The sequence below is a fragment of the Macaca nemestrina genome, chromosome 12 (assembly GCF_043159975.1).
Source record: "Macaca nemestrina isolate mMacNem1 chromosome 12, mMacNem.hap1, whole genome shotgun sequence".
In the NCBI taxonomy this organism is placed as follows: Eukaryota; Metazoa; Chordata; class Mammalia; order Primates; family Cercopithecidae; genus Macaca; species Macaca nemestrina.
This window is the reverse complement of record NC_092136.1, coordinates 133,268,781-133,289,813: the sequence shown is the minus strand read 5'-3', so window position 1 is coordinate 133,289,813 and position 21,033 is coordinate 133,268,781. Positions and strand designations below refer to the sequence as shown.

General features: G+C 40.4%; 1 long non-coding RNA gene and 1 pseudogene across 1 annotated transcript in view; one reads left to right on the top strand and one right to left on the bottom strand.

The window, feature by feature from the left end:
• The window catches only part of LOC139357630 (uncharacterized), a 29,605-nt gene that overhangs the window by 6,565 nt on the left and 2,007 nt on the right, over positions 1-21,033 (bottom strand). Inside the window, exon 2 of the long non-coding RNA XR_011611207.1 lies at positions 8,132-8,194. This is a non-coding gene — a long non-coding RNA (uncharacterized lncRNA). The remainder of the gene's footprint in view (positions 1-8,131; positions 8,195-21,033) is intronic.
• On the top strand, positions 3,444-13,044 carry LOC139357629 (calponin-2 pseudogene; annotated as a pseudogene).

The window sequence follows — 21,033 nt, the reverse complement described above, 5'->3', positions numbered from 1 at the left end:
TATGCAGCAGGAGGGCAGAACAAGCTGAAGACCAGACCCAGGCTTAATTGTTAGAGAAGCAGAATTCTGGAGCAGGCTGAATCTCAGGCCAGATGAGTCTCATATACCAAAGTCAGGGTGTAATAGGGAAGGACTGAGGCCCACCGTCTGGGATGGGAACAGAGAGAAATGTGTTGGAAGACTTTGAGCCTCCAGATTCCCCAAAACCTCTGGTTCTGCCAAAATGGCCTTTCCCCCTTTCTGGAAGACAGAAACCCCTTCTTGCTTGAAGAACACGCAGCTGCTTCAAATGAAGCAGGTATTCTACAAGAAGTTCGTGACTTCCTCAGCAGCTTTCCCATCCACAGATGCCCCATTTGTCCCTTCTTATCACTTAGACCAATAAGAGAGTCAAGGCTCAGCATATCCCCCTAGGCAAGCGTTGGGTCTGCTAAGAGAGGAGAGGGATTTCTTCAGTGAGCTGAAGGATCTGACTAGTGTGTGTGGGGGTGAATCCTGAGGGTGCTGGGCCAAGGGGGGCAGACTGGAAAGCCCTTCAGGGGAGAGTTTGTTAAGATGGGGGCACCCACCAGTGATACGGGTTTTAATAATCTTGCTAGGGCCCCATAAGGCAATCGTTATGGCTGCTGAGTGGTTCCTAGAGGCTTGCTGAGAGTGATGGCCCACATGAAATGAAACAGATGTGTCAGAACTCCCTTGCAGATCATGGCTAAAGGGATCCAAAGGCTTAGGGAAATGGGCTAGAATGGATCCACTCTAGAATACCAGAAGACCCACCGGCTGCCTGTGCTTTTTGATTGGGCTGGACGACGCTCCATTCACCAGGGAGATAAAGGATGGTTGGTGAGAGGGTCCCAGCATGGATGAGCAGCTCAGCACAGCTGTCCTCGGGAGGCCGAGGCTGAGCTTGAATGTGCTGATGCAGAGCGGGGTGTCTGCGGAAGCCTACAGAAGCTGTCATGATTTGTGGGGAATCGTGAGCAGCAGTCCTTCTGAAGCCCAGAATAAGAAAAGAAATGGCACCAGTGCCACCATGAAATATTGGGCTGAAAATCCAACTGATGTGGTTAAAAAGTAAATCCATAAAAGGTTAAAAGAAAGCAAAACAAAACATTGATTATCTTCAAGTAATATGAATATATATATACAGAAAATCTGTGAGACTCTATGGACAAACCATTGGAAATAGTAAGAGAACCAAGCAAGATTGCTGAACCCAAGGTGGAAGTTCTTTATACCAGCAACAAAACAACGTGTTTTAAAAGGCACCTTTATAATAGTGACGACAACAACAGAACAAGAGAAAACAATGGGCAAAATCTTTATCAGTTAAATGGCAAGATTTCATTGAGAGACAAGAGAAGGTCTAAAATCACATGGACCTCAGATTAAGACAAATGAGCATCCCTGTCTCCATGTGTCGGTCATTTCCCTGAGGGGTGGTCCCTTGAAGGACCTGGCTTTCTGTCAGGACTGACAGTTTTGTCTTACACGGGCCTGTGTGTTTGACACCTCTCCCCAGAGGCCAAGTCCCTGCTCTTTTCTTAGAGATTGGACCCTTCCCCTCTCGCCTACCTCTCTCTCTGTCAGATCAACTGGAGCATCAACCCATGCTTAGGACTCTGGTTTCCAATTCTTTCTTCGCTTTTGGCTAAAGAAGTTATAAACTCAGCTATGCATTCAGAGGCACGCTTGCCACATCCCATCCAGCATTCTAGATTTTATGGGCAGAGGCTTTTTAGGCTATCTGGTTGGCCTTGTTACCAACACTGAACACCTCCATCCTTTCTTTGTCTTTGTTCGAAGTATGCTGTTTTACTTTTCTAGATTGCATATTTGTAAAAATATTTTCCAATCTGATGGTGTCTGTTTTTCAGAGGATCATTCACATTGAGTGAACTGTTATAGTTTACACAGCATTCTACCTTATTCTGTATTTTTTATTCATTTTATTTTGTGGTTTCCCAATCATCCTTTCCCTTATTTTTGCTGGTTACTGTTTATTTTTCAGTTGTTATTTATTGCTTTTTAACCCCTTATTAAATTTGAGAGTTCAACTATCATTTTCCATTCCATTAATGATAATGTTCCATTTGTAAGTACTCAAATCCATATTTTCTTCATCACTATTAAATGATAACAAATGCCAACCTTTTCCTCTATCAAGACACTCAGTTATCTGACGGTTCTCTCCACCTTGCGCGTGGTGAAACGTTAGGACATTTTTACTTCCCGACTCTTCTCTTCCCCAACTTGAATGATGCATTTGGACATTTTTACTGATGTCTCTCCATCTTAATACCCAGGTTTTGCTGAGAGAGTTTCATACATTTATTCTAAGCTATTATTAGAATTTATCTTTCAGTACATAGGTCTCTTTTATTTAAGATCCTTATTTCTTGGATTACTTATTTTCAGATGCTAATTTTCAATATATATGTACTTATAGGCATATATAAAATATCTCTGAATGCATATAGGTACATACATATATGGATTTGTGTATATTTGTTGCTCACCACTTCCTTTTCTCCATCATCTTTTATTTGTGTTTGGATTTTTTTTTGAGAGTAAAGTCTTTCTTATATAGGTTCATAGGTGCTATAATCTCTGGACCATGCATTTCTACAAGTATCATTTTTGGCTTCTGGTGTCAACAGCATGGTAGCAGCAGCAGCAGGTGGTTTTTAACCCTCTTTCAAGGCATTAAGGTGAGACGAGTCTCAGCTGACTTGCTCAGCTCTTCTTCAGCTCCCTGGAGGTCAGAGAGAACAGGCACAGTCCCGTGGGCTATTATTATCTTCCCCTGGGGTTTACCTATCTCTGCACACTAAACTTTCTCCAGGAGCCACCAAGTGCCTCGTCTGGCCCTGGAACTTTTCCAACACATGTCCCTAAGCCAATGTGTTGCAGAGATTTAAAAAAAAAAAAAAAAAAAGGAGCCTCAGGTTAAATCATGAAAGTAGTAGAGATTACTTATGAGGACACAGAGCAAAGGGAATGGGCAGTGACTGAGAAGAGAATCCTGGGTTCACCAGTGTTTAAGGAGTAGGCAGAGAAAAGGGGGCCCAAGAAAGAGGAAGTGGTCAGTAAGGTCAAGTATAAGAGAAAGGTCACAGGCTGGGATGAAAATTGAGTTAACTTTTCATAGGAACTATACATTTCAATGACTCTGTCTCATTTACTAAATAAACAGGAAGGCCAATTTTCCCAGGGTTCCTTATTCTTACATTTCTCAGACTCCTTGGAGTATTTACATGAATTCCAGAATCGATCCTGGATATCTTCAATACTTGCTGGTAGGCATGGAAACTCAAGAGCCTGCATCCAGCCCAAAAGAGTCTGGGGTGGCGGACCTTGTGTCTCAGGATGTCTGCTGCTCCGGCTGCTGCTAGTGCCTGCGTGGGGACAGACCACGTGTCCAGAGGTGGAAGGATGTAAGTGCCAGTGCTGTGCTCTGTAGGCCACGGGGAAAACTACACACTGCTTACGTAAAGTCCTAGCTCTGTCTGTGTGCTTTTGTTTCCTTTCAGGACACCCAGTTTCTAGAATCTCAAAGGGTAGGGAGGCTCTCTCCATTTTCTTCCCGTCTGTCTCCATATAATTTTTTGGATTTGATTAGTTGAGTAGAGGGAATGACATCCAAGTCCTAAATGCAAATGGATGTTCCTGGGAGGGAAAGGGGACCAATGAATGACACCACATTGAATCAGTTGGGGTTTCAGCAGGAGACACATAATGGGAGGAAGATGTGTTTATAAAGGGATGTTTTCATAGGTGGGGGGGGGTGTAGGAAGACCATGTGAGTGGTGCAGGAACCCAGGGCAGTTAGTGGCTGGCCGTCAACCCCCTTAGGCCTGGAGGCAAGAAGTGAAGGAGAGGCTGCTATAATTGGGGAAGAGAAGAAGTCACATGGAGCGGGTCACCTTGAGAAGAGCAGTGACCAGAGCTACAGACAGCCCCAGATAACCTCACCAGTGTGGAGCCAAGGAAGCAGATACCTAGATCTTTTCCTTTTGCCCTTCAATCTCCTGCCAAGGATTTCCACAGGCTGAAGCCAACCAGCATCCAGAAGGCACAGGAGTGCATTGATATCGTCCAGATAATGGAAGAGAACAGGGAGGGAGGGCTAGAGAGTGGATATTGAGAGACAGAGGATAGCCGGCCCAAGTGTGATCTGCTTACAGAATGTATGACAGGTTGACGCTCAAATAACATGTTCTGTCACATAATATAAGAACCAAAAAATTGCATGTTAGACTGGCAGTTTAGAGCCCACTGGCAACCTTGTTGAAAACAAGTGTAGTAGAATAATCAGGAGAGGAAGCCAAATTGCAATGGACTGACTCACAAGGAAGATAGTGAATGATAAAGACCCTCCCAAGAAGCCTGAGATGATAGGGAGAAATCTAGATGAGCCAGATCTAGGAGACTGCAGGATGTAGCATATTGCAAAGATGCCCTCAGTTCTTTACCCCTTCCTGTATTCAAAGTCTTTGCCATACAACTTTCTAGTGTCTCCCCTCTCTACTCTGGACTTGATCAGGCTTGATCAGTGGGGTGTCAGCAGATGTTATACAAGCAAAGCCTTGAAATAAGGCCATGCTTTGGAGCTTGCTTTGTTGTGCTTGTGCCATTGGCATGAGAACATGCCTATGGTAGCCTGCTGGGAGAGCAGAGCCACATTGCTCTAATTGCTCCAATTGGAACCAGCCTATATGAGAAGCCAGTGTTGATCAGCTGATCCTCAGATATGTGGGCAAGCCCAGTCAAGATCAGGAGAGACGTCTAGCTGACACCCAGATGACGCCTGAGATGGAATCCCATGTTTCCAAGTGTTTATGATTTCAAGTTTTTATGAGTAATAAATACTTATTGTTATATGCCACAGGCATTTTGTAGTTAATTTTTAATACAGCATTATTGAGGCAATCAATAACTGATGCACAGGGTAAACTGATATTTTTATTAAATTCTCAAAGGATTGAATACTTAAGTGTAAAAATTGTACCCATATAAGTACTAGAAGAAAGCATGAGTAAATTCTTACATAATTTGGGGTGTGGGGAAAAAAATCTTTTCACTATGACTTAAAATCCAGATGCAATGTAAACAAATTAGTACATTGACTTCATAAAATCAGGAAAATTTGAGAGGGGGCAAGATGCCTGAATAGGAACAGTTCTGGTCTGCAGCTCCCAGTGAGTCCAACACAGAAGGCACGTGATTTCCGCATTTCCAACTGAGGTGCCTGATTCATCTCATTAGGACTGGTTAGACAGTGGTTGCAGCCTGCAGAGGGCGAGCAGAAGCAGGATGGGGCATTGCCTCACCTGGGAAACGCAAGGGGCTGGGGAACTCCCTCCTCTAGCCAAAGGAAACCATGAGGGACTGTGCAGTAAGGGACAGTGATATCTGGCCCAGATACTGTGCTTTCCCCATGGTTTTTGTAACCTGAAGGCCAGGAGATTCCCTCGGGCGCCTACACCACCAGGGCCCTAGGTTTCAAGCACAAAACTAGGTGGCCATTTGGGCAGACACTGAGCTAGCTGCAGGAGGTTTTTTTTGTTTTGTTTTTTGTTTTTGTTGCTGTTTTGTTTTTACCGCAGTGGTGCCTGGAGCCCCAGCAATACAGAACCATTCACTCCCCTGAAAGGGGACTGAAGCCAGGGAGCCAAGTGATCTTGCTCAGTGGGTCCCACCCCCACAGAGCCCAGCAAGCTAAGATCCACTGACTTGAAATTCTCACTGCCAGCACAGCAGTCTGAAGTTGACCTGGGATGCTCAAACTTGGTGTGGGGAGAAGCGTCCACCATTACTGAGGCTTCAGTAGGCGGTTTTCCTCTCACAGTGTAACAAAACCACTGGGAAGTTTTGACTGGGTGGAATCCACCACAGCACGACAAACCACTGTAGCCGGACTGCCTCTCTAGATTCCTCCTCCCTGGGCACGGCATATCTGAAAGAAATGCAGCAGCCCCAGCGGGGGCTTATAGATAAAACTCCTATCTCCCTAGAACAGAGCACCTGTGGGAAGGTTAGGCTGTAGGCACAGCTTCAGCACACTTAAAAGTTCCTGCCTGCTGACTGAAGAGAGCAGCGGATCTCCCAGCACAGCACTTGAGCTCTGCTAAGGGACAGACTGCCTTCTAAAGTGGGTCCCTGACCCCTGTGCACCTCCCAGCAGGGGTCGACAGACACCTCATACAGGAGAGCTCTGGCTGGCATCTGGTGGGTACCCCTCTGGATGAAGCTTCCAGAAGAAGGTGCAGGCAGCAATCTTTGCTGTTCTGCAGCCTCTGCTGGTGATATCTAGGCAATCAGGGTCTGGAGTGGACCTCCAGCAAACTCCAGCAGCCCTGCAGAAGAGAGGCCTGACTGTTAGAAGGAGAACTAACACACAGAAAGCAATAACATCAACATCACCAAAAAGGATGCCAACGCAAAAACACCATCCAAAGGTCACCAACATCAAAGACCAAAAGTAGATAAATCCACAAAGATGTGGAAAAACCAGCACAAAAATGCTGAAAATCCCCAAACACAAGAATGCCTCTTCTTCTCCAAAGGACCACAGCTCCTCGCCAGCAAAGGAACAAAACTGGATGGAGAATGCGTTTGATGAATTGACAGAAGTAGGCTTCAGAAGGCGAGTAATAACAAAATCCTCCAAGCTAAAGGAGCATGTTCTAACCCAGTATAAGGAAGCTAAGAACCTTGATAAAAGGTTACAGGAACTGCTAACGAGAACAACCGGTTTAGAGAAGAACATAAATGACCTGATGGAGCTGAAAAACACAGCATGAGAACTTTGTGAAGCATACACAAGAATCAATAGCCAATTGATCAAGTGGAAGAAAGGATATCAGAGATTGAAGATCAACTTAATGAAATAAAGTGTGAAGACAAGATTAGAGAAAAAAGAATGAAAACGAATGAACAAAGCCTCCAAGAAATATGGAACTGTGTGAAAAGACCAAACCTACGATTGATTGGTGTACCTGAAAGTGAGGGGGAGAATGGAACCAAGCTGGAAAACACACTTTAGGATATTATCCAGGAGAACTTCCTCAACCTAGCAAGACAGGCCAACATTCAAATTCAGGAAATACAGAGAACACTACTAAGATACTCTTTGAGAAGAGCAACCTCAAGACACACAATTGTCAAACTCAACAAGGTTGAGTGCTTAACCTGGAAATCTGAGTCCTTGAGCACATCTTTTCTTCCTCCCCACACTGTCCAGTGTGATTAGGAGATCCTGGTCAAAGTCATTATACTCCTTAGTCTGACAAAAATGTTCTGTTGTATCAAATATAGTCATGTGTTGCTTCAAGATGGGGAAATGTCCTGAGAAATGCATCATTAGATGGTTTCATCGTGTGATTATCAGAACATACTTACACACACGTAGATGGCATAGTCTATTACACACCTAGGCTGTATGGTAGAGCCTGTTGCTCCAAACTTGTACAGCATGTGACTGTACTGAATACTATAGGCAACTGTAACACAATGGTAAGTATTTGTGTATCTAAACATGTTTGATAGACAAAGTGCAGTAAAAATACAGTATTATGATCTTATGGGAGCCGAGCACAGTGGTTCACACCTATAATCTCAGAACTTTGGCAGGCCAAGGCAGGAGGATTACTTAAGCCCAGGAGTTTGAGACAAGCCTGGGCAATATACAAGACCTCACCTCAACAACAACAACAACAAATTGTTTTTTGTTGTTGTTGTTGTGGCATGTGGCATGTACCTGTGGTCTCAGCAACCCAGCAGGCTGAGGTGAGAGGATTGCTTGACCCCGGAAGGTCAAAGCTGCAGTGAGCTGTAATTGTGTCACTGCACTTTAGCCTGGGTGACAGAGCCAGACCCTGTCTTAAAAAGAAAAAACTTTATGGGAACATCATTGTAAGTGCAGTCCATTACTGACCGAAATGTTATTACTCAGTGCATGACTGCACAAGGTTACCAGAACCTTGCCGCTTATAAGTATTTGGTTAGGAGGAGCCAGTGGTTATATTGTGCCTATCTCTATTGCCACCTCATGTAATGAACTATCGATGCTCTTTTCACTACTGGAAAATGAATCCCAGAAATCTCAGAACCAATTCTGATAACTCACCCTTAAGATTCCGTTCTTCAAGAATCACTCTTAGCACCAAACATCTGTATTATTGAGGCTTTTCTGGAGAAACAGAAACAATAGGATATCCATATCATCTACATCTATGTTGACATCTTTATCTACTCTTATATCTATATTAACTTATCTGTCTATCCCAAAAGAGGTGAAAACCCTACTGAGCCTGGTGATAGCTGGTTGTCCAAGACAGAACTCAAGTTCAACCTTAAACTTACCCATGTGTGTATAGAGAGTAAAACATTTATTTTAGGGAATTAGGTCATGTGATTATGAGGGTTGGGAAGTCCAAATCTGCAGAGCAGGACACCAAGTTGGAAACCTAGGCAGAACTTCTATGTTGCATTCTTGAGGCAGAATTCATTATTCTTTGGAGAACCTTAGTTTTTTCTTGTAAAACCATTAACTGATTGGATAAAGCCCACCCACATTATGGAGGGTAATCTTCTTAAAGTCAGCTGACTGGAAATGTGAATCACATCCGAGAATACCTTCACAGTGATATCTAGACTAGCAGTTGACCAAACAACTGGCAACCATAGCATAGCCAAGATCAATGATCACAAAGAACAAGAGAAAAATGACTTATCACACACAAGGAACAATAATACAATTAATAACTTTCCATCAGAAACAATGAAGGCCAGAAAGTGGTGAAGTGACACTGATGCCATAAAAGTGATAAAACAACAACAAGAGTCAATCAAGAATTTTATATTCAGCAAACCTATTCTTTAAACAAAAGGTGACATATTTTTAAATAAATAACAATTGAAAAAAATGTATTGCTATCATGCTTGTGTTACAAAAAATATTAAAGAGATTTCTTTAGACTGAAGGGAATGAAACTTTATAGTAACTCAAATCCACATAAAGAAATGAAGAGTACTGGTAAAGTAAATATGAGCAAATAGAAAAATCTACGTAAACAACTAGACAGGAGATTAATAAGGAAATAGAGGTCTTGAACAACACTACGCCACTACGCACCAGTTGCACCTACTTGACATATGAAGAACATTCCGTTGAACAACAGCTGAAGCACATTTTTCTCAAGTGCACATAGAGCACTCTCCAGGGTAGACCATATTTTAGGCCACAAAGCAAATCTTAATACATTTAGAAAGATTGAAATCACACAAAATATCTTTTCTTATCACAACGAAATAAAACAAGAAAATAGCAGAAGGAAAACTGGAAAATCTACGAATATGTGGAAATTAAATAATGCATTCTTGAACACCAATGGGCTAACAGGAAATCACATGGAAAATTAGAAAATAATTGAGACATATAAAAATGAAAACACCATATTCCCAAACTTATGGGATGCAGTGAAAACAGTGCTAAGTGGAAAATTTATGGCTAGGAATGCTACATTAAAAAGAACAAAGATCCCAAATCAACAAACTAAATTTATACTTTAAGGAACTGGAAAAAGAAGAACAAACTAAATATAAAGCTAGGAGAAGAAAGGAAATAATAAATAAAGATTAGGGCAGAGATAAACAAAATAGAGAATAGGAAAATAATAGAGATAATCAACAAAACCAATAATAGGTTCTTAGAAAAGACTGACAAAATTGACAAACCTTTAGCTAGACTAAGAAAAAACAGAAAGGGGACTTAAATAACTAAAATCAGAAATAAAAGAGAGGACATTATGACCAATTTTATAAAAATAAAGAGGATTATAAGAGAATACTATGAACAACAAATTGGATAATCTAGATAAAATGGACTCTAGAAATATATAACCTACAAAGACTGAATCATGAAGAAATAGAAAATCTGACCAGACTTACAACTACTAAATAGAATGAGTCAATAATAAAAAAAATTCCCAACAAAGGAAATCTCAGGACCAGATGGCTTCACTGGCGAATTCTACCACACATTTAAAAAATTAACACCAATCCTCCTCAAATTCTTTGAAAAAGTTGAAGAGGAGGGAATACTTCCAAACCTATTCTTTTAGATGAGCATTGCCCTAAAATAACATATACTGAAGCCAGCCAAATACATTACAAGAAAAGAAATCTAGAGACCAGTGTCCCTGATAAATATTGATACAAAAATCCTCAACAAAATATAGCAAACCAAATTCAACAGCATACTAAAAAGATTATACACCATGACCATGTAGAATTTATTTCTAGAATGCAAGGATGTTTCAACATACAAAAATCAATCAATGTAATACATTGCACTAGTAGAATAAAGGAAATAAAAACACATGATCATCTCAATTGATGTGGAAAAAACATCTGACAAAATTAAACACTTCTGATGATAAAAACACTCAGTAAACTAGTAATAGAAGAAAACTACCTCAACATAATAAAGACCATATATAAAAAGCTTATAGCAAGCATCATGCTCTATGGTGAAAGACTGAAAGCTTTTCCTCTATGGTTAAGAAAAAGACAAGGACGTCTTGCTTTTGCCACTTTCATTTAATACAAAACTAGAGGCCTGGTGCGGTGGCTTAAGCCTGTAATCCCAGCACTTTGGGAGGCTGCTGCAGGCAGATCACTTGAGGTCAGGAGTTCTAGACCAGGCTGGCCAACATGGTGAAACCCCGTCTCTACAAAATATACAAAAATTATCCGGGCATGGTGGCAGACTGCTGTAATCCCAGCTACTTGGGAGGCTGAGGCAGGAGAATCATTTGAACTCAGGAGGTGGAAGCTTCAGTGAGCTGAGATCGCACCACTGCACTCTAGCCTGTGCAACAGAGCAAGAATCTATCTCAAACAACAACAACAACAACAACAACAACAACAACAGAACAAACCAACCTCCGCCTCCCACCAAAACCCAATATAATACTGGATGGAAGTTCTAGCCATTGCAATTAGGCAAGGAAAAAGGACATTCAAATTGGAAAAGAAGTGAAATCATCTGTGATTACAGATGGCATGATCTTACATGTAGAAAACCTAATGGTTTCACATACAAAAAGTACCTGTTAGAATTAATAAACAAATTCAGCAAAGTTGTAGGACACAAAAACAACATGTAAAATCAGTTACCTTCTATATACTAAAAATGAATAATCAGTAAAGGAAATTAATAATATAATTCCACTTAAAATAGCACCAAAAACACTTAAGAATAAACATATCCAAAGAGGCAAAGGCCTTATGATACAGTTTGGATAGTCGTCCCTGCCAAATCTCATGTTGAAATGTAATCCCCAGGGCTGGAGGTGGGGCCTGGTGGGAGGTGATTGGATCATGGGGGTGCATTTCTCATGAATGATTTAGCACCATCCCCTTGGAGCTGTTCTCGTGATAGTAAATGATTGCTTGTGAGATCTGGTTGTTTAAGAACTGTATGGCACCCTCCCCCACTCTCTCTCTTGCTCCTGCTCTGGCCATGTGATGTGCTTGCTACCGCTTGGCCTTCTACCAAGAGTAGAAGCTCATGAGGCCTCCCCAGAAACTGGGCAGATGCCAGAGCCATGCCTGTACAGCCTACACAACCATGAACCAATTAAACCTCTTCTGTTTATAAATTACCCAATCTCAAGTATTCCTTTATAGCAATGCAAGAATGGCCTAATACACCTTATATACTGAAAACTACAAGATATTGTGAAAGAAACTAAAGAGAACACATGTAAATGTGTTCACGGATTAGAATACTTAATATCATTAAGATATCAATACTTCCCTCAGTGACCTACAGTTTCAGTGTATTTTCTATAAAAATTCATTTTTTTTCTTTTTTTGCTGAAATAGAAAAATCCATCCTGAAATTTATAGGGAATCTCAAGAGACCCCAAATAGGCAAAGCAATCTTGAAAATGAAGAATTAAAGATGGAGGTTTCACACTTGGGGGTTTCAAACATCTTACAAGCTACAGTAATCAGAACAGTATGGTACTCGTATAAAGACAGACACATAGCCCATCTGGTCCGGTCCCGCCGCCGCGGCCGCCAGCCATGAACTCCACGCAGCTAAACAAAGGCCCCTCGTATGGCCTCTTGGCTGTGGTCACGAACCGGCTCCTGTCCAAATATGACCTCCAGAAGGAGGCAGAGCTCCGCAGCTGGATCGAGGGACTCGCTGGCCTCTCCACGGCCCCGAGTTGCAGAAGGGCCTGAAGGACTGGATTATCTTATGCACACTCATGAACAAGCTGCAGCCGGCCTCAGACCTCAAGATCAACCGCACCGTGCAGAACTGGCACCAGCCAGAAAACCTACGGCATGAACCCCGTGGACCTGTTTGAGGCCAGCGACCTGTTTGAGAGTGGGAACATGCTGCAGGTGCAGGTGTCTCTTCTCGCCCTGACAGGGAAGGCCAAGACTAAGGGGCTGCAGAGCGGGGCGGACAGTGGTGACAAGTACTCAGAGAAGCAGGAGTGGGACTTGACGACGCCACCATGAAGGCCGGCCAGTGCGTCATCGGGCTGCAAATGGGAACCCTCAAATGCACCAGCCAGTCCGGCATGACCGCGTACGGCGACAGGAGGCATCTCTACGGACCCCAAGAACCACATCCTTGCCCCCCCACGGACCACTCGACCATCAGCCTCCAGATGGGTGAAAACAAGTGCGCCAGCCAGGTGGGCACGATGGCTCCCGGGACCCGGCGGCACGTCTATGACACCAAGCTGGGAACCGACAAGTGTGACAACTCTTCCATGTCCCCGCAGACGGGCTACACACAGGACGCCAACCAGAGCTGCCAGGTCTTCGGCCTGGGCCGGCAGACATACAACCCCAAGTACTGCCCGCAAGGCACAGTGGCCGATGGGGCTCCCTCGGGTGCAGGCGACTGTCCCGGCCCTGGGGAGGCCCCTGAATATTCCCCTTACTACTAGGAGGACACCGGCTGCTGAGGCTCCCAGCATGCTCTCTCCCCACATTGTCTCCCCGTCTAGGTTTTTGGGTTTTTCTGTGTTTCCTTTCTTTCTTTCTTTCTTTCTTTTCTTTCCTTTCCTTTCCTCTCCCCTCCCCTCCCCTCCCCTCCCCTCCCCTCCCCTCCCCTCCCCTCCCCTCCCCTCCCCTCCCCTCCCCTCCCCTCCCCTCCCCTCCCCTCCCCTCCCCTCTCCTCTCCTTTCCTTTCTCCTCTTCAGTGCTGCCAATCAACCAAGCGTCTGTGAGTGGCGGCGTTGGATCAGGCAGCAGGGCTTTTTTCTCCTCTTGCCTTGGTTCCTTCGCAGGACTGAGCCACCAGGCTGTGGGGGAAGGGGTCAAGGCTCTATCCCAATGCGTGTAGGGTGAGGGTCCCTGTTGGCACGTTCAGGCTGTGGGCAGAACTGTGCTGGGAGAAGAGACCTGGGCATGGAGGGAACCGGTCCCGGAAAGTTTCCAGTTGCCTCGCCTCTTTCCCTCTTGTCAGCCGATCAGTTTGTGGTTTCTGTACCCGCAAAAGTTTCAGGAAGTATTTATCAAAGAAAACATATATATAGAGTTTTTTTTTTTCCAGAGGAATGGGGCGGGGACAGTGGAGAGGTGCTGGAAAATGAGTCCCTTGGGAGAGGGAGCCCAGCCACGATGCTAAATAGCTCAGGCTCCTGAGTGGCTGGATTTCCCTAGGACCCTCAGACCAACAGACCTCAGACCCATCTCATGGCCTGGTGGGGAAACTGAGGCCCGTACAAGGAAGTGGAATTATGAGTTGTTGGGGTCAAGCCTGAACCCCTATCCATGCTAATCTCCCCCCACCTCCCGCCCCTGCCACTGTGGCCTCAGTAGGTTTTTGTTGTTGTTGCAGGCTGGAGTGCAGTGGGGTGATCTCGGCTCACTGAACCTCCACCTCCTGGGCTCAAGGGATTCTTCTACTTCAGTCTCCCCAGTAGAGTGGCTGGGACTGCAGGTGCTCCACCGCGCCTGGCTAATTTTTGTATTTTTAGTAGAGATGGGGTTTCACCATGTTGGCCAGGCTGGTCTCGAACTCCTGACCTCAGGTGATCTGCCTGCCTCGGCCCCGCAAAGTATTGAGATTACAAGCATGAGCCACCGCGCCTGGCTCCTCAGTAGGTTTTAAGGGGCCCCAGCCCTTCTTTCCCCTTCCAGGCCTGACCAGCTATACTGCTCTGGTTCCCCGCCCCTCACACAGTCCACCAAGTACTGCACAGGAAACCCCACCCAGGGGCCCTGCACCATGAGATAATGAGAAATAAGGACTGTGGACCAAACGCAATAAAACTTCTGTTTGTAAGAAGACAAAGAAGAAGAAAAAAAAGACAGACATATAGACCAATGGAAAAGCATAGACAGCCCAGAAATAATCCCTCACATATATGGTCAAATAAATTTTGACAGTGGTCCAAGAGTATTTAATGGGGGAAAAACAGCTGTTTAAAAAAATAGTGTTGGAAAAACCGGGTATTTCTATGCAAAGAAATAAAGTTGACCCTTAACTTAAACCATATACAAAAATTAACTCAAAATGACTCAAAGACCTAACTGTAGGCACTAAAACTATAAAACTCTTAGAAGAAAGCACAGGGGGAAAGGTTCATGGCATTGAAATTGTTAATGATTTTTTTTTTTGGGTGCGGGGGTAAAACACCAAAAGCACAGGCTACAAGAAAAAACAGATAAATTGGATTACATCAAAATTCAAAACTTTTGTGCATCAAAGAACACTATTAGTAGATGGAAAAGGGACCCATGGAACGGGAGAAGATATTTGCAAATCATCTATCTGATTAGAGGTTCGTGTCCAGAATGTATAAAAAACTCTTACAACCCAACAACAACAACAACAACAAACCCAAATGACTTGATTAAAAAGTGGACAAAGAACTTCATAGACGGTTCTTTCAAGAAGATATACAAATGGATAATAAGCACATGGAAAGAAGCACAACATCACTAGTCATTAGTGAAAAGTATATCAAAACCACAATGAAATACTACCTTATACCCATTGGAATGGCTACTATATACATATTCAAAACAACAGAAAACAATAAATATTAGTGAGAATGTAGAGAAATTGGAACCCTTGCACACTGTTGGTAGAAATGTAAAATGGTGCAGCTGCTGTGGAAAACAGTATGGTGGTTCCTCAAACAGTTAAAAATGAGTCTGACTGCAGTGGCTCATGCCTGGAATCCCAGCACTTTGGGAGGCCAAGGCAGAAGGATCATTTGAGGCCCGGAGTTCAAGACCAGGAAGACATAGGAAGACATAGGAGACATAGGAAGACCCTGTCTCTACAAAATAATAATAATAAAAAAAACCCAGCTGGGTATGGTGGTGCACGCCTGTGGTCCCAGCTACTCAGGAGGCTGAGGTGGGAGGATCACTTGATCCCAGGAGGTTGAGGCTGCAGTGAGCTATGATCATGCCACTGCATTCTAGCCTGGGCAACTGCATGAGATCCTGTCGCTAAACAATATTTTTTTTAAATGAAATTATCATACGATTCAGAAATTCCACTTCTGGTTATATACCCAAAAGAACGGGAAGCAGGATCTTGAGGAGCTACATGTACAACTATGTTCATAGCAGCATTATCCACAAAGCCAAAAGGTGAAAGCAACCCACATGTTCATCAATGGATACATGGATTTTAAAAATGCGGTGTACACAATGGAATATAATTCAGCCTTAAAAATGGAAGGAAATTCTAAAATATGCTACTACGTGGATGAACTTTGAAGACATGCTAAGTAAAATAAGTCGGCCACAAAAAAAAAAAAAAACAAATACTGCAAGATTCTACTTATATAGAGTACCTAGAATAGTTAAACTCATAGTGAAAGAATGTAAAATCGTGTTGCTAGGAGCTGAGGGTAGAGAGAACGGGGAGTTATTGTTTAATGGTAGAATTTTAGTTTTATGAAATAAAAAGAGTCCTGGAAATGGATGATGGCAGTGGTTGCACAACAGTGTGAATGTGCTTAATAACACTGAGCTGTACATTTAAATATGGTTAATATGGGAAATTTCATGTTACGTTATTTTACCAGAGTTAAAAACAATAAAAAGAAGTCTATATAAATATATACTTCACTTCTTTTAACTTCTTTTATAAGATTACATAAAGCAATTATTATCACATTGTATTATTGGATTTACAACATAATATAGATTTAATACGTATGATAATTGTACAAAGGAAGCTGAGGGGATGAAGGTGTACTGGAACAGGGTTTCTATAGTTTACTAGAATGAAGTTATTTTGATGTAGACTGTAATTACTTTGATGTAGACTGTAATTAATTAAGATGTATGTTATAATCCCTAAATCTGCCACTACCAAAAGTGCAAATACACTGTTTAAAAAATCAAGAGGAATTAAATATTACACTAAAAGTATCTATTTGATACAAAAGAATATAATAAATAAAGAACAAGGAATAAAAAACTCATGAGACATATAGAAAACAAATAGTAAAATGGCAAATGTAAATTTAACCATATCAACAATAACATATGTGAATGGACTAAATAATCAAAAGGTGGAGATTGTTAGACTAGATGAAAAAAAGATCTTACTCTATGCTATCTATAAGAGGCATATTTTAGCTTCAAAGACACAAGAATTTAAAAATAAAAGGGGGAAAATATATGCCATGCAAACAATAACCATAAGAGAGCTGGAGTGGCTATATTAATAGCAAAATATATTTTAAGACAAAAATATTTCTAGAGACAAAATGATATTTCATAATGACAAAAGGAAGATATAACAATTGTAAATGTCTATACCTGAAACAAGAGAGCTGTCAAATATTTGAAGCGATAACTGACTGAATTGGAAGGAAAAATAAACCATTCAGCAAGTAAGAGACCTAAACACTTGACTTTCAATAACTGAAAGAAAAAGTAGACAGAAAATCATTAGATGAATAGAAGACTTGAACAACAGTATTGACCAGCTTCATCTGAGAGCGAGAGAACACTTGAATCAACCAATGACAGCGGAATACATATTCTTTTAAGTATACTTGAAATCTTCTCTAAGATAGATCATATGCTATACTATCAAATCTCAACAAATTTAAAAGAAATGAAATAAAAAAGTATATTCTCTGAACACAAAAGAATTAAATTAGACATCAACAGTGGGGAGAAATCTGGGAAATCTTCAAATATTTGTAAGTTAAACAACATTCAGGGATCCCTCCTTATCCTTGCTTTCACTTTCTGTGGTTTGACAGACAACTCAACTCAAATAGATCATATGCCTAAATGTAACAGCTATTATAAAATGATAAAACTCTTTTTTTTTTTTTTTTTTTTTTTTTTTGAGACGGAGTCTTGCTCTGGGCCCCAGGCTGGAGTGCAGTGGCCGGATCTCAGCTCACTGCAAGCTCCACCCCCCAGGTTCACGCCATTCTCGTGCCTCAGCCTCCCGAGTAGCTGGGACTACAGGCGCCCGCCACCACGCCCGGCTAGTTTTTTGTATTTTTTTAGTAGAGACGGGGTTTCACCGTGTTAGCCAGGATGGTCTCGATCTCCTGACCTCGTGATCCGCCCGTCTCGGCCTCCCAGAGTGCTGGGGTTACAGGCTTGAGCCACCGCGCCCGGCCTAAAGTGCTTCTTTTAAGTGAAAAGGTGAAAGTTCTCAGTAAGGAAAGATAAAAACTATATGCTAAGTTTGCTGAGATCTAAGGTGAGAATAATGAAGCTGTGATGAAAGAAAAAGAAATTCACCCTAGTTTTGCTGACACACCTCAAACTGCAGAAGCTATGGCCACAGTGCCTAAGTGCTTAGTTAAGATGATAAAGGCATTATATTTGTAGGTGGAAGACAGGACGTGTACTGATGGACAGGAATCGGATTTGGTACTATCAGCGGTTTGAGGCATCCATGGGGGTCTTGGAACATATTCCCTGCGGATAAGGGTATACTATTGTACTTCTAGATAACCCTTGGTAAAATAAGTCAATGTATTTTGGATTGAGTTTATAAGAATATGCAACTTACAGAATACAACTAAAGTTATGTTTAGAGGGAAATTTATGTCTAACACCCACATTAGAAAAAAAGGAAGACCTCAAATCAATAATCTAAACTTCCACCTAATGAACTAGAAAAAGAACAGCAAACTAAGCCCAACACAAACAAAAGTAAAGAAAGAAAAAACAAACAAGAATTAGGGACAATGAAATAGAAAACAGAAAAATAACAGAGGAAAAACAAATACGGAATTTCAATGTAAACCAAAGGTGGTCTTTGAAAAGACTTTTTAAAATTTCACACACCTGTACACAGGTTGAGCAAGGAAACCTAGAGAACATAACAAATTACCAAAATTAGGACTGAAAGACAGGACATGACCACCAACACTATAGATATTAAAAAGTTTCCGTGGAAATACTACAAATAACAAATTAGACAATCTAGGTGAGTTGAGCTGTAGCTTCAAAACAATGCCTATCAAAATTCCAGCAGGCTTTTTTTTGGTAGAAATTAGCAAAATGATCCTAAAATTTCCATGGAAATGCAAAGAAATTAGAATAGCCAGAAAAGTATTGGGAAAAAAGATTTATACTACTTGATCTCATTTTACTACCAAGGTATAATTATCAAGACAATGTGGTGATGGTGAAAGGATAAGCATAGCCCAATGAAGTAAAATTGAGAATGCACAAAAGAATAAACTCTCATGGTCAATTTAATTTTTAACAAAGGTGCCAAGGCAATTCAGTGGGGGTAAAAACCAGTCTTTTCTACAAATGGTGTTGGTATAATTATATGTTCATAAGAAAAAGCATATACAGATCTTTACCTACAGCATATCCACAAAAACAACTCAAATAGATCCTACGCCTAAATGTAACAGCTACTATAAAATGATAAAACTTTTAGAAGAAAACAAAATATTCTTCATGACCTTAGATTGAGCAGAGTTCTTAAATATGATGCCAAAACATATTTCATACTTGAAAAAATATTTGAATTCATCAAAATTAAAACATTTTGCCTTCAAAAGAAAACATTAGGAAATTGAAAGACAAGCAAGAGACTGGAGAAAGTACTTGCAAATCATAATCTGATAAAGGACTTGCATTCAGGATATATAAAGAACTCGATACTTAATAAAAAGAAGACAACTTAATTTTTTTAAAAAATAAATATTTGAATATTTTATCAACTTTTATATATAAAACATATATATGTTTTATGTGTATATATATCATATATATCAAAATCCTTACATATAATGATATATAAAAATCTTTACATATGTTATACGTACATAAAGATTTAGATATATATAAAACATACATAAGTTATATACATGTTGGTGTAATAGCTAACACCTATATATCTAATATATAGTTTATTAGCTATCTAATATATATCATATATATCAAAATCTTTATATATAAACATATATAGAAATCTTTATATATGTTATATGTATATAAAGATTTAGATATATAAAAAACATACATGCAAGTTATATATATGTTGGTGTAATATCTAATATGTAGTTTATTAGCTATCCAATGTAATATAAACAGATTATCAATATTATAAGCTATCAGAAAAATGCAAGTTAAGGCAGATGATATGCCTCTTTACACACCAACTAGAATGTCTATTATAAAAAAAATGTTGTGAGGATCTGAAGAAACTTCAGCCTTCATACCTTGCTGATAAAAATGTAAAATGTTACGGAAAAAAGTTTGACATTTCTTAAAAAGTTAAATGTATATCAAATATTTAAAGAGGAACTACTACTCATCCTTTTACAGACGCTTCCAAAAAACAGAAGAAAAAAGAAAGTATTCCAACTCATTCTATGAGGTTTAAAAAATAAAGAGGAATTGAATGGTACAAAACCCTGATACCAAAACCGGACAAGGACATCAGAAGAAAATAAATTATTGCCCAATATCTCTTATAGATGGAAATATTCTCAACAAATAATAGCAAACTGAATTCAGCACATATAAAAAGGATTGTACTTTATTACCAAGTGGGATTATCCCTGGAGTTGGTTTAACATTTGAAAATCAAAAACTAATGTAGTACACAATATTAATAGAGTAAAAGCCACAACCACATGGTTCACCTCAATAAATTCAGAAAAAGCATTGGACAAAATCCAATGCTTTTTGATTACTAAAACACTCCAAAAAGTGGGAATAAAAAGTGAACTTTATAAACCTGATAAAAAACATCTATGAAAAAATTCTCAACTAATACTATCCTTAATGGTGAAAGACCATACTTTTCTCCTAAAATCAGGAGCAAGAAAAAGATGTTTACTCTCTTCAGTTCTATTTAATAATGTATAGCCAGGACAATTAGGCAAGAAAAATAAATGAAAGGCATTCAGATTGGAAAGGAAGAAGGAAAATTATTTGCAGATGACCTGATCTTGTATATAAAAAATTTTAAGGAATTCACTAAAAAACTTTTACAAGAAATGAGTTCAACAAAGTTGTGGCATACAAGATTATTATTCAAAAATCCACTATACTTCTATACACTAGCAATGAAAAACCCAAAATGAAATTAAGAAAAAAATTCCACTTAAACTAGCACTAAAAAGATAAATTCCTAAGAATAATAACAAATGAAGTGTGAGACTTGCACACTGAAAACGACAAAACTTTGTTGTAAGAAATTTCGGATCTAAATAAATAGAAATAAATGTCTATGGATGGAAGACTTAATATTATCAAAAGGGCAGTACTCCCCAAATTGATGCATAAATCCCTATTAAAATGCCAGTAACTTTTTTTATATTCTAAAATTCATATGGAAATTCAAGGATCCCACAATAGCTAAAACAATCTTAAAAACGAACAAAGTTGGAGAACTGAAACTTTGTGGTATGTTAAAGCATACTACAAAGCTACAATAATCAAGACAGTGTGGTACTGGCATAAGGATAGACACAATGGTTAATTGAAAGTCCAGAAGTAAACTCTTACATTTATAATAAACTG